Consider the following 10,815-nt stretch of genomic DNA (forward strand, 5'->3'; position numbering starts at 1 on the left):
TCAAGCGTAGTGCCGCATACCGCATCATAATGCACCAGCTCGGTTATTTAACACCACCCTATTGAGAGCCCTGGACTGTTGAGCCCCTCGAACTAGTCAGTTGACATTCCCCTTCGACGCCATGTTGCGACTGCACGGCTCCTGACTCCTCTACGTCTGCCGATTCCACTCTTCCTTGACGTCCTCTTTGCAATGAACCCGTTCCCCCGGTGTCTTACAACCTCTCTTACCCGCACACTTCGCCATGCTCAATCTTTTAACCCCTGTGCAGTGCAACTCTGGAGATGGCTGCCTCCGTCCATCACCCCTCATCACAAATGAACCGCGACATCATACGCCCCTTTTCTAAGAATGTCGCGGCTTATTTACAAAACAATTGAGTGAGCCTCACGCATCTGACTTTCAACGTCCCTTACGTGGTCCCGTGCTTCTTCCTTTAAATGTAAATATCTTCACGGTTAGTTCTCTGTCAATTTTTTAGAGCGCAGCTCTTAGGCCCCCGTTTCCGACGTGAACGGCGTCGGCGTAACCGTGAGGTCACGTGACGTCACGAGGGTCACGTGGCCCCGGTGACGTCACATGACTGTGGTGACGTCACAAAGTCACGTGACCCGCGTGAGGTCACGTGACCCTCGTGACGTCTCATGAGCACCGCGAGGTCACGTGACCCCGGTGACGTCACGCGACCCCCGTAAGGCCACGTTACCCCCGTGAGATCACGTGATCCCGTGAAGTCACGTGACCCCCATAAGGTCAAGCGACCCCAGTGGCGCCATTGACCCCCTTGAGGCCACGAGACCCCCGTGAGGTCACTAGAGTTACGCGACGTCACGAGGGTCACGTGACCATACGGTTACGCCGACGGCGACGGCGACGCCAACACCGCTCCGAGGGACGAGTAGCAGGCAAGATCAGGAGGTGAGGAGGAGGGAGGAGGAGGGAGGAGGAGGGAGGAGGGGTATACCTTGAGTGAGCCTCACGCCTCTACCTTTCAACGGCCCTTAAGTGGTACCGTCTCGAAATCTCGAAACAATGTATCGAAATCTCGAAACAATGTATCTTCGTATTTATGTGTATCTGTATTCCGGTATACGTTTTTTGCCTTTTTCGCAGAAGCACACACGGACATTTTGTCACCGAAATGGCAGATATTCCTCAGTACGCGTGCGGCCGTAAAAAAAAATAAATAATAAAGACATGTATTGCTGTACTTGTAATCTAAAATACTTCTTAGGTATCCCTGCCAAGCCCTGACCAGGACACACCAAGACAGCAGATCAGCGTCAGAAGTTTCGCTCTAGTGTACACGTTAAAATACCAGACCCGGTTACGCAACAAAATCGAAAACACTAGCACGCCACCACTGTCTGAATTTTCGGTCTCGTGTAAACTTATGAAAACACCTGTCCCGTTTGGGTCGATTTTTGTATTCAGTCCGAAACTTGCAAAGAAGAAAAAGTTGTGTTCACAGTGGCCTATTTGACTAAAAATAAAAATAAAATATCAGCATTCCAAAATCCTTAAGAGTCGAGCCCAAGAAAACTACGCTAGTAAAGGGCAGATTAGTTCATTGACTGAACTGAGAATAAATTAATACATTTCGAGAAATGGGTATATAAATATTGTCACGGGTGGTGACCAAAAACAATAGATAAACAGGAAGAAATAAACGTTTGATGTGGCGAACGTATGCCAAAAATGAAAGAGTACAAAGGATAATAACAGAGCGTTGCGGGCGTCGAAGTCGGCGAAACCACAGGATCGAGCGCTGGGGCGAGACTGACTGTGGCTCGCCACGCAGAGCCCCTTCCCCTTATGTACATGCTTGAGCTTCTGGAATAATCGGCGTGGAAATTTCGACGCGTAGAACATTCGCACCTCGAACAAGCACCAGGATTCTCGAATTTGCCAGAACACTACAATGCAGGGATAAACAAAAGACACGTCGCTCCCAGGAATCGAACCCTGGCTTTTCGCGTGGGAGGCCAGTACGATAACCATTAGGCCACGCGCGCGCAGCTTACGTGGCCGGCTGCGCGCGCGGCAATATTCAGAAAGGTCAGACATTTCCCGAAAGCTGATGTGCGATGAAGAAATATTCGATCATGCTTAAGCTCGTAATTATGACACAGGGGATTAAAAGATAGGAACAAGTTTAGACAAGCGATATTTGTGTTGAATATTCATACTTTGTGAAAGGCTATCCTGTACAAATTGGCACAGGCAACAACGACGTCTGCAGCCGTTACTACGTGCGTTCTGCCTTTCTCTTTCCCCCTTCACTTTAGGTGTATAGCCTCCATAACCTCACAAGTTATTTGACCTGTTATCTAATGATTTGAAATAAAAGAAAAATACTGTTACGATTCTAATTTATTTTCCTGTTTCCTGGTTTGCTTCCAGTGCGTGTGGCAGTGACGAAAGATCAAATTGATTTATCGTAGGTGTACTCTAAAATCAGGCACACCCGCATATCCACAATGTTAAATGTAAATATGTTACTTACTTCCCAACCACACTTTAGTGGGACTACTCTTGGATATACTTGGGCATATACTTCCGAAATCATAATTCTGGAACAAAAACAACCATGCAAGGTATTATGGACTCCCACACAGGTTTGTTTCTTATGCTCCACAAGACGAACATGAGAGAACTGCAGACGAAGAACATTGAGCTGAATCAAAAGAAACATCTACAGGAGCAGATAAAATTCTGAGTCAGGCAGTAAGGGCGTATAATGCTTCCGAAAAAGGGCTATCGAGACCATCTATTATGTTACGGAGTGGGTCGACGTCAGTATGTCTTCGGAAAATTGGCTTTTGAAAGTGTAAACTTACCACTAGCACCCTTAACAATCCCCACCTTTGGGTATTGGTATAATGTTCCAGATAATATTAGAACATAAAAACACACTTTCGAGTTTTTTATTTATTAGAAAAAAATTAGTTAATCAGCTACATTTAGGCAAAAAGGTTAACGCGCACGGGTGACAAATAAGCGTTACACACGCCACAATGCAACGTGAAGAATGAATAGCCCATATAAAGTAGAGCATACTCTTCGAAAGCACATACAGTTTTTTTAAGCTTAACAGATTTGTCTAAAAATAGCCGTGAAAGTTACACTTATGCCGCCTGTGGAGGTGAGTTATATGGACAGGGGGACATATTATGGGGGGCTAATCGTAACAATCAGTCGTCGAATTAATTAAAATTCGTTAATTAACTTTTCAATTAATGAGAATAGACATATGGTTCCAATTAGAAACTTGCTCACCGTCATCGAAAACCACTAAATCAGTCATGTTCAGAAAGACTTTCGGCGCGTGAAAAGCGTAGTATTGTACTAAAGTGGAGCAGGTGCAAGGCTGGGTCTAGATAACAGACGGAAATTCGCGCGGGTGCCTTATCCTAACCACTATACTTTGTTTCAGCTTCGGTCCGAGCGTGGCCGATGTTATGAGCCGAAGGGCCAATCAAACAGCGAAAGAGGCACAACGTCATGGCGTGCTCTCTGCAGTTGATAGGACCAGCCGGTATTCGCCGTCTCTCTGTGCGCGCTCCACCGTCGGCTAGTCTTATCAAGAGCAGAGAGCACGCCATGACGCTGCGCTTTTTGCGCTTTTTGACTGGTCCTTCGGATCATAACATCGGCCGCGCTCGGACCGAAGCTGAAACGAAGTATAGCTTTGTACCTGCTCCACGAGTGGTAACTTTAGTGCACTACTACGCCTCTCACCCGATCAACGTCTTTCTGAAAATTACTAATTTAGTGGTTTTCGATGACGCTGACCAAGTTTCTAATAGGAATATTACGTCTATATTCTTTAATTAAAAGTTAATTAATAACTTTTAATTAATTAGCCGTCTGATCATTACGATTAGCCCCCTATGATATATCTCCCGGGCCGTATAACTCACCTCCAGAAGCGGCATAAGTGTAACTTTACGGCATTTTTAAACAAATCTGTTCAGCTGAAAAAAAAAAAACAAAAAAAAAACAACCTGTATAAGGCTTACCAGTTCTTATCTTTCATGGCTAATCATAAATGGCTTCAATAAATTCTCGGTGCCTTAAGAAGTTTTTCTTCTTTTTTCATAGTGCACAAGTTTTATATCGCATATAAAACACAACGTCCTCCGTTTAGAGATATTGGGAGCATTAAAAAAAACCGCGTAACTTCGAAAACTTCAGTTTAGAGTGACTGCAGTTAGCTTAACTGTGGCTATAGATTCCTGTGTAACAGGCTATAAGTATATTGACCTAAGCCTGACTTGCCGTCGCCGGTCGCATGGGGACTTAGTAAGCTAGACTAAGGACTCGCAGCCCACGGTGGCTTAAGGTCAAAGTATGCTAGGCTATGCATTTATATAATTTTATTCATTCAGTGTCATATTCATTGTTTTCGGAAAATGTTCTTTTCTCGCACGGTTTGAGTTGTGGAACAGCACTATTGGATCTAAGCCTCCGACGACTTCGTTTTAGAAATTGTGAAACTTAATTTTGTTTAATATGTTGCTGGCGAATCATTATTTTGTATATGCTCGCGTTTATTGCTCACAGTGCTCATCTGTTTTTCACCTGCGTATTCTACTTTTGTAATGACCTCTTTTGAGGCCCCAGTATGTTTAAATAAATATGTAAATAATAAATAACCCTCAGGGCCAAAGGGGCGTTAAAGAGGGGGTGAATACAAGGTGTTCAAAAAAGCATAAACAAAAGTCACATTAAGCAAACAATAAAAAAATAATTAACCCACTGCAATATTAGGAAGGTATTTAGTTATAACGGTCAGAAAGGGAGACGTTTTCAAGGGAAGCGATTGAGTGGGGAAGGCGGTTACACTCTGAGTCGGACTCAACCCTACTGAAAAGTAATACGATTGTATTGCCGTTATGCTTATTCGACAAATTTTCATATCAGAACTTATTGGGTATTTCATATCAGTTTCATATGTCGCAGATCAGGTTTTGGATATTTTATATGAGCTTCATCTGTCGCATATAACGTTTAGCTAGGCTAGGTGGTGCTAGGTACCGAGCAAATCATTTGCTGCAAAAAAGTTTTAATTTCTCACTCCATCATTACACCTCGGGCCCTTCAGGCACCTTAATATAGACACATGTAGACATTACGAATACCACTAGCATCAGCTGAACATATATATTTAGTGCATACACCTAGACGGCACAACAAACATGAATTCAACACACCCGATAACTACTTCTGAGCTCTGCGTTTCCGTCTTTTATACTGATCGTTTCGAATGTACAAATTTCTTCGGTGACTACCTGAGCAATAAATATTTTCCCAGCATGTTGATTTCTTTCAGTAATGTCATATCTCTGAAAATATTATGAACGGGTCAGGGGATGAATCTCATGGTAAAATCTGAACGCTCATGCCGTAATTTTTTGAACGCCAATAAATCAAGCCGCTCCACGACGCTTCCAAGCCACGTGTTTGCTTGCCCTCGAGGAGCGTCGTATAATAAAAATATGAGACGTTTACAACACCCTGTAACGCCCAATTAAAGCGCAGCTCTTCAGGAAAAGAAGCGAAGTGTATACCCTTCCTTCCTCTTCCTCGTCTGCTCATCCTCCCTGCTACTCCTCCTCTCCTTCACCCTCCCCTTCCTCCTCCTCGTCCCCCTTTTCCCCTCCTTCTCTTCTCACGTCCTTCAAGCTTCTCTTCCCCTCTCCCCCGCCTCTCTGCTCCCCCTCCCTCTTATCCTCATACCTCGTCCTCCCCTCTTCTCTTTCCCTCATCCCTCCCCCACCCCTCCTCCTCCTCCCCATCTCCTCCCCTCCCCTCGTCCTCCTCCCTCCTCCTCCTCCTCGCGCGTTGCATCATAAGAAACGTCCCATAATGCACCGCGCGGAACCCTCGTGACGTCACACCTGACGTTACCAGGTGTGTCATGAGATTCATATATTTTTCTTTTTCAGTAGGGAAGTAGGAATGAATTAAGAAACATGTTTCTGCGGCAATAGAGGATGGCAACTTTAAACTGCTAACTAATGAGGGATGAAAGATATGAAGGCTATGCAAGAATTTTGTGCGGCAATGATGAGTTATAAAAGAACATTTTATGTGAAAAAGAAAGACGCCATATTTTTCTCAGAAATCGCAATTCAGGGAGCTCAGGATTACATTCCATCACTGAAACGCTGGCGATACGCAAATAGTTAAAGACGAGAAAGCGCGCTGCTCGATTTCTAACGGATTTTATAGCATCGATAAGAGTACGCTGGGTCGGGTCCCATTGGGCGGACGCCTACTCGAGCTTCGGGCTAATCAGTCTACAATATAAAACCAACTTGAGAGACGAAGGGGCCTGAGGAAAATTACGATGTAAACAGCCGAATGTGCGGTTAGCGTTGCTTATGGGCTAAATGAGGTGGGTATGCCATGAGAGGTTATTTACGTGAACTCAAATATTTTTACGAGGTGACGTCTCCTAGTGGGACTCCGTTAATTTTATAGACACAAGATTTTGGGGGATAAGAAAGGCGGGATATTATTATGCTCTTACATTTGCTGTTGCTAGATTTATTAACCATTTATTCCACTATTTAGAAATATTGTGTATGTGAATCTAAAATAGGTGATAATATTAGCTAATTATTTCGGGGCAAAGTACAGAGTTGTCAGCAAATAGCTTTGTGGTATGACTCCGCGCCGACTTTCGCCCGCAGGCTAAGCATGTTGCACTAAGTCTGACTCGCCGCCAACGGTCGCCTACGAACTAAGTATGACTTCCAGGCGACGGTCACATGCAGATTAGGTCTACAGGACTAAGGCTGACTCGCCGAGAGTGGGCGCTTGCGGACAAAATATCCAAGACTAAGTATGACTTGCCACCGCCTGTCGTCCGCTGCTAAGTATATTACAGCCGCTACAACTCGCCGCCGACGGCGTTTTCCGGACTAAGTATGCTAAACAAAGTCTCACTCGCCGCTGAGGTTCATCTGACGACAAAGTATGCTGGACTAAGCATGACTCTGCCGACGGTTGACTGCGGACAAAGTACGCTGGTCGAAGTATTACTATCCGCCTATGGTCGTCTGCGTTGTATATATGCTGGACTAAGCGTCGGTCGTCGCGGACAGTCGCGTGCTACCGCAAGAGACCGCCCGTGACAAGCCATATATATTCCAGATGCTTGCGCACCATTTCACCTCCTTGTGGTCCCGAGAAAAAAACGTTCAACTGCGGACCGCATGACCAGAGGTTCGATTCCCGGTGACCTTCTTGGTAGGTCTTGCTTGTTGCGATTAATAGCGCCTTGTTACTTATAAATGATTACGTCTGACCTTGCGTTATACATGCTTGCGACACCTATGAACATCCTGCTATGGGATATGCATCCTTTAGGTGGCACTGGCGTCCGTGTAACCACTGCTCATCACGCGCGAGCGTGACGTTTGGCATAAAATCCTTTTCATAAACACATTATGCGTTCAAAAAAAAAAAATCATTGAGAGAATGCGCAAAGTTCTGAAAGATGTTAGCAATGTGAAGTTGTGACTTGACAAATAACAAAACTTTTGTTGAGATAACAACGGAAGCCTACCCACATAACCGTTTCAAGGCGATTCCACCAATAATTGAACATCTTGGTAAGTCTAATTCTATAGTTATATTCAACTGAGGATGGTGTGGATATCTTACCCATGTAGAAGTAGGAGAGAGCAAATGATGAGGGCTCGCATCGTTGACAGGCTTTCGAAGCGCGTCTTCTCAAGTCTTTCTTAATGAACGATTGGTGGCGAAAACTTGATCATACCCCGTTTTATACTCTACCGCCAACTGCGATACGTCACCGTTAAAGTATAAACATCATCTTCCAGAATTGCTGAAGCATGATTGACACAAGAATGCGGGAGGTGCCACAGAAAAACCGGGATGATGAAAGGGCGCGGCGGATGTCAGAACTCAGATCTCTGAATAGAACAATAAGTGTTTAGGTGCGAAGCTTGTTGCGTTTGACTCTACTCACTCTTCAAACGCGCTCAAACGCCAAACACCAGAGTTCGGCGTTCAGCGTTTGCATCGCACGCGTTCGAACACTGAGTAGAGACAAAGGCCGCTAGTTTGGCTCCTACCAACCAATCATTCCAAACCAGAGCTAGGCCTTCTGGCATTCCCACGCAATTTGCTCTCCTCCTCTCCCTCAGTTTACACCATATCATGTCACCGGCTTGCTTAACAAAGACGCCTCCTTGCATAAACTTTCACAGAATTTTCGCAGCCACAGTTAAAGTTAAAATCTAGGCAGATATCCGTTTGGCATCATTGTGATTATGGGTGGTAGAAATAACAAAAGAAAGATGTGTCGTGTGGAGTTACGAAAGCAGTTGTTACATTTTAACCTATGGTAAACTTTTCCACACGCCAATATTGAGGAGATATGTAATGACGATCCGCGGCAGTAGACAGACAAATTAGACAATAATTGGGGCTTGGAAACCAGGCGGACATTTCCTCCGCAATATTATTTCTTAGGAACTTTGCTATTTATAGACATTTTTGAGCGCATTCCCGAGAGCTTTAGCATTGCTTAGTTAAGTCTCATTAATTTGTTACAGGATGTTGGATTGTTTTCCCGAAGGACTAAACCACCCCAGATAGCACGCCAGAGGAATGCCCAACTTGGGTGAAGGTCTGGCAAACATAAAGGCCCAACTTTGGCGATGAGTGCCATGGCACTCATCAGTGCCAAAGTACGGTGCCTAACTATTCGCAACTCCAGCAAAACAGACGCCGCCAAGCGGGAAAACCGGGAACCAGTCGGTCCAGGTCGCTCCGCGCCCCGCCGCGTCTCTGGTGGCTTTCGCGGACACGTGCTGTCGGCGCGGGGGCGAGCAATGTAATTTGACAAAGGTCCGAACATTTCTTAAGTTTGCTTGAGTGTTCATTAGTGTGGTGAAGCCTCATTAGATTGTTTCTTTCTATCACGTGTTTTAAAGCCCGTTTACTCCACAGCACACGGTCCCGTGCTTTAAAATTTTTGGATGGGGAGGAATCACGGAAAAACGTTTGATTTCTTGTCTGTCTTGAATCACATTCAAAGTGACGACTACTTGGTAACTGATAAGTGGTTTCTTTATAAGGATGTAGAACAGGGGACTGAGGTCGACATACGAAGTGTTTCACTGGAGGGAACACCAATGTTGCAGTCAAGTGAATGGGAAGGTTCGATAGCTGCTTTTCTTGAGTTTGGTTGTGCTCGATTCGCGTCAAGTTTGAGCCACTAACGGCGATCGGCGCGTTGACTATTCATCTTGGCTGCTTTTCGCCGAACAAAACCCCACTGAAGGAGTTGGGCTGATTTCGCAATTACTTGATTCAGAAAACCTGCTCGCTGCATAAGATTAATAAGGGAAAGTATCTGCTTTCAAAAGGTGGGGGACGTGTCTCGCAAAGTTAGAAGCTGTCATGGCCTTAGGATCTATCCCGCCCTCCAATATTTATATTATAACCCCTGTCGAAGCCAGCAGCAATATACGGCCACATGCTCAGGTTGACCGGCCACAAAAAATACTCATTTTATCCGTTCAGGATTCGAAGTCAAGTTCAATGCAGAGAGGTCTGAGTGAATCTCCGATGAAGACTCTCCCTCAGTTTGTCCGCATTCGTCTCCGTTCTACCGGCTAGAATCATTTGGCTAAGTTTAAGTAGTATCTCTCTGTCTCTCAAATATACTTTTATTCAGCAGTTCACCTAATAGTTAGTCAACTAAGTTCATATGTCAAACCGAAGAATATACTAATATCGCTTTAGTGGGACATAGTACGTAATAGAATACATAATCCGCCTATTCGTCAAAATGACTTCTCGATTGCTACTAAAACCTGAATTTAAATATGAATATCAGCTGCTTAGTGAAGCGCCGGCGAGTTAACATGCTCCTTGGCTCAAGAAGCGCTTGCTTAATTTTCGTAATTTTCCTGCAGCCTGTTTTTTTGAGCGAGCACGCGACTGGAGCTGTTTCTTGAAACGCGGACACGCACAAAAGCTCAATTTCGCGGACAGATAAGTCGCATGGTCGAGGCATGCGAGTTAGTTAAAAAATACTCACAGTGGAACAATTTTGTAGCCATCGCCGCTTTCCTGATGATCAAAACTAATTAGAGTCTATTACCTTTTCTCCGGAGCCCATAGTTTCGGTTTTGAACGAAGTCTCCGAAACGAAAGTTTGACATGAAAAGAACAAAAAACACCGGCAAAACAAAACTATACTCGGCAAGTTTATGCGCACCGGCTACACTTAACCGTCTCAGTTCAAATACTCATAAAATTGGACATAAAACAAAAGAAAATCTGTTAAATTGAATGCGCCACCCATTCAGGCGGCCCGGCCGAGCCGACGCGACCTGGACCCAGCCGCCATATTTGTTTGGTGGTGGCGCCCCCTATAGGTCGCTGGAGTCGCGAATAGCCTTAGTTGGGCGATCCTAGGGCATGCCAAAGTTTGGCTCTTCTCGTGCACGCCAGAGGACCGCCAAAGTTGGTGCCATACTTGAGTCATAACAGCCAAAGCAACGCCGGATTTGGGTATTTCGAACATGCCAAATTTGGCCTTTGTGTGGTCCGCCACAGTTGTGCCAAAGTAAGTGCCAGACTTGAGCCGTAACTGTTGAAGCAACGTCTAATTTGGGTATTTCGGACAAGCCAAGTTCGGCCTTTCTCTGGTTCTCCACAGTTCTGCTAAATAAGTGCCAGACTTGCACCCTAACTGTCAAGCAACGCCTAATTCGGGTATTTCGGCCACACCAAGTTTGGCCTTTCTCTGGTCCGCCACAATTG

The sequence above is a fragment of the Ixodes scapularis genome, unplaced genomic scaffold (genome assembly GCF_016920785.2).
Source record: "Ixodes scapularis isolate PalLabHiFi unplaced genomic scaffold, ASM1692078v2 PGA_scaffold8__174_contigs__length_109621045, whole genome shotgun sequence".
Lineage (NCBI taxonomy): Eukaryota > Metazoa > Arthropoda > Arachnida > Ixodida > Ixodidae > Ixodes > Ixodes scapularis.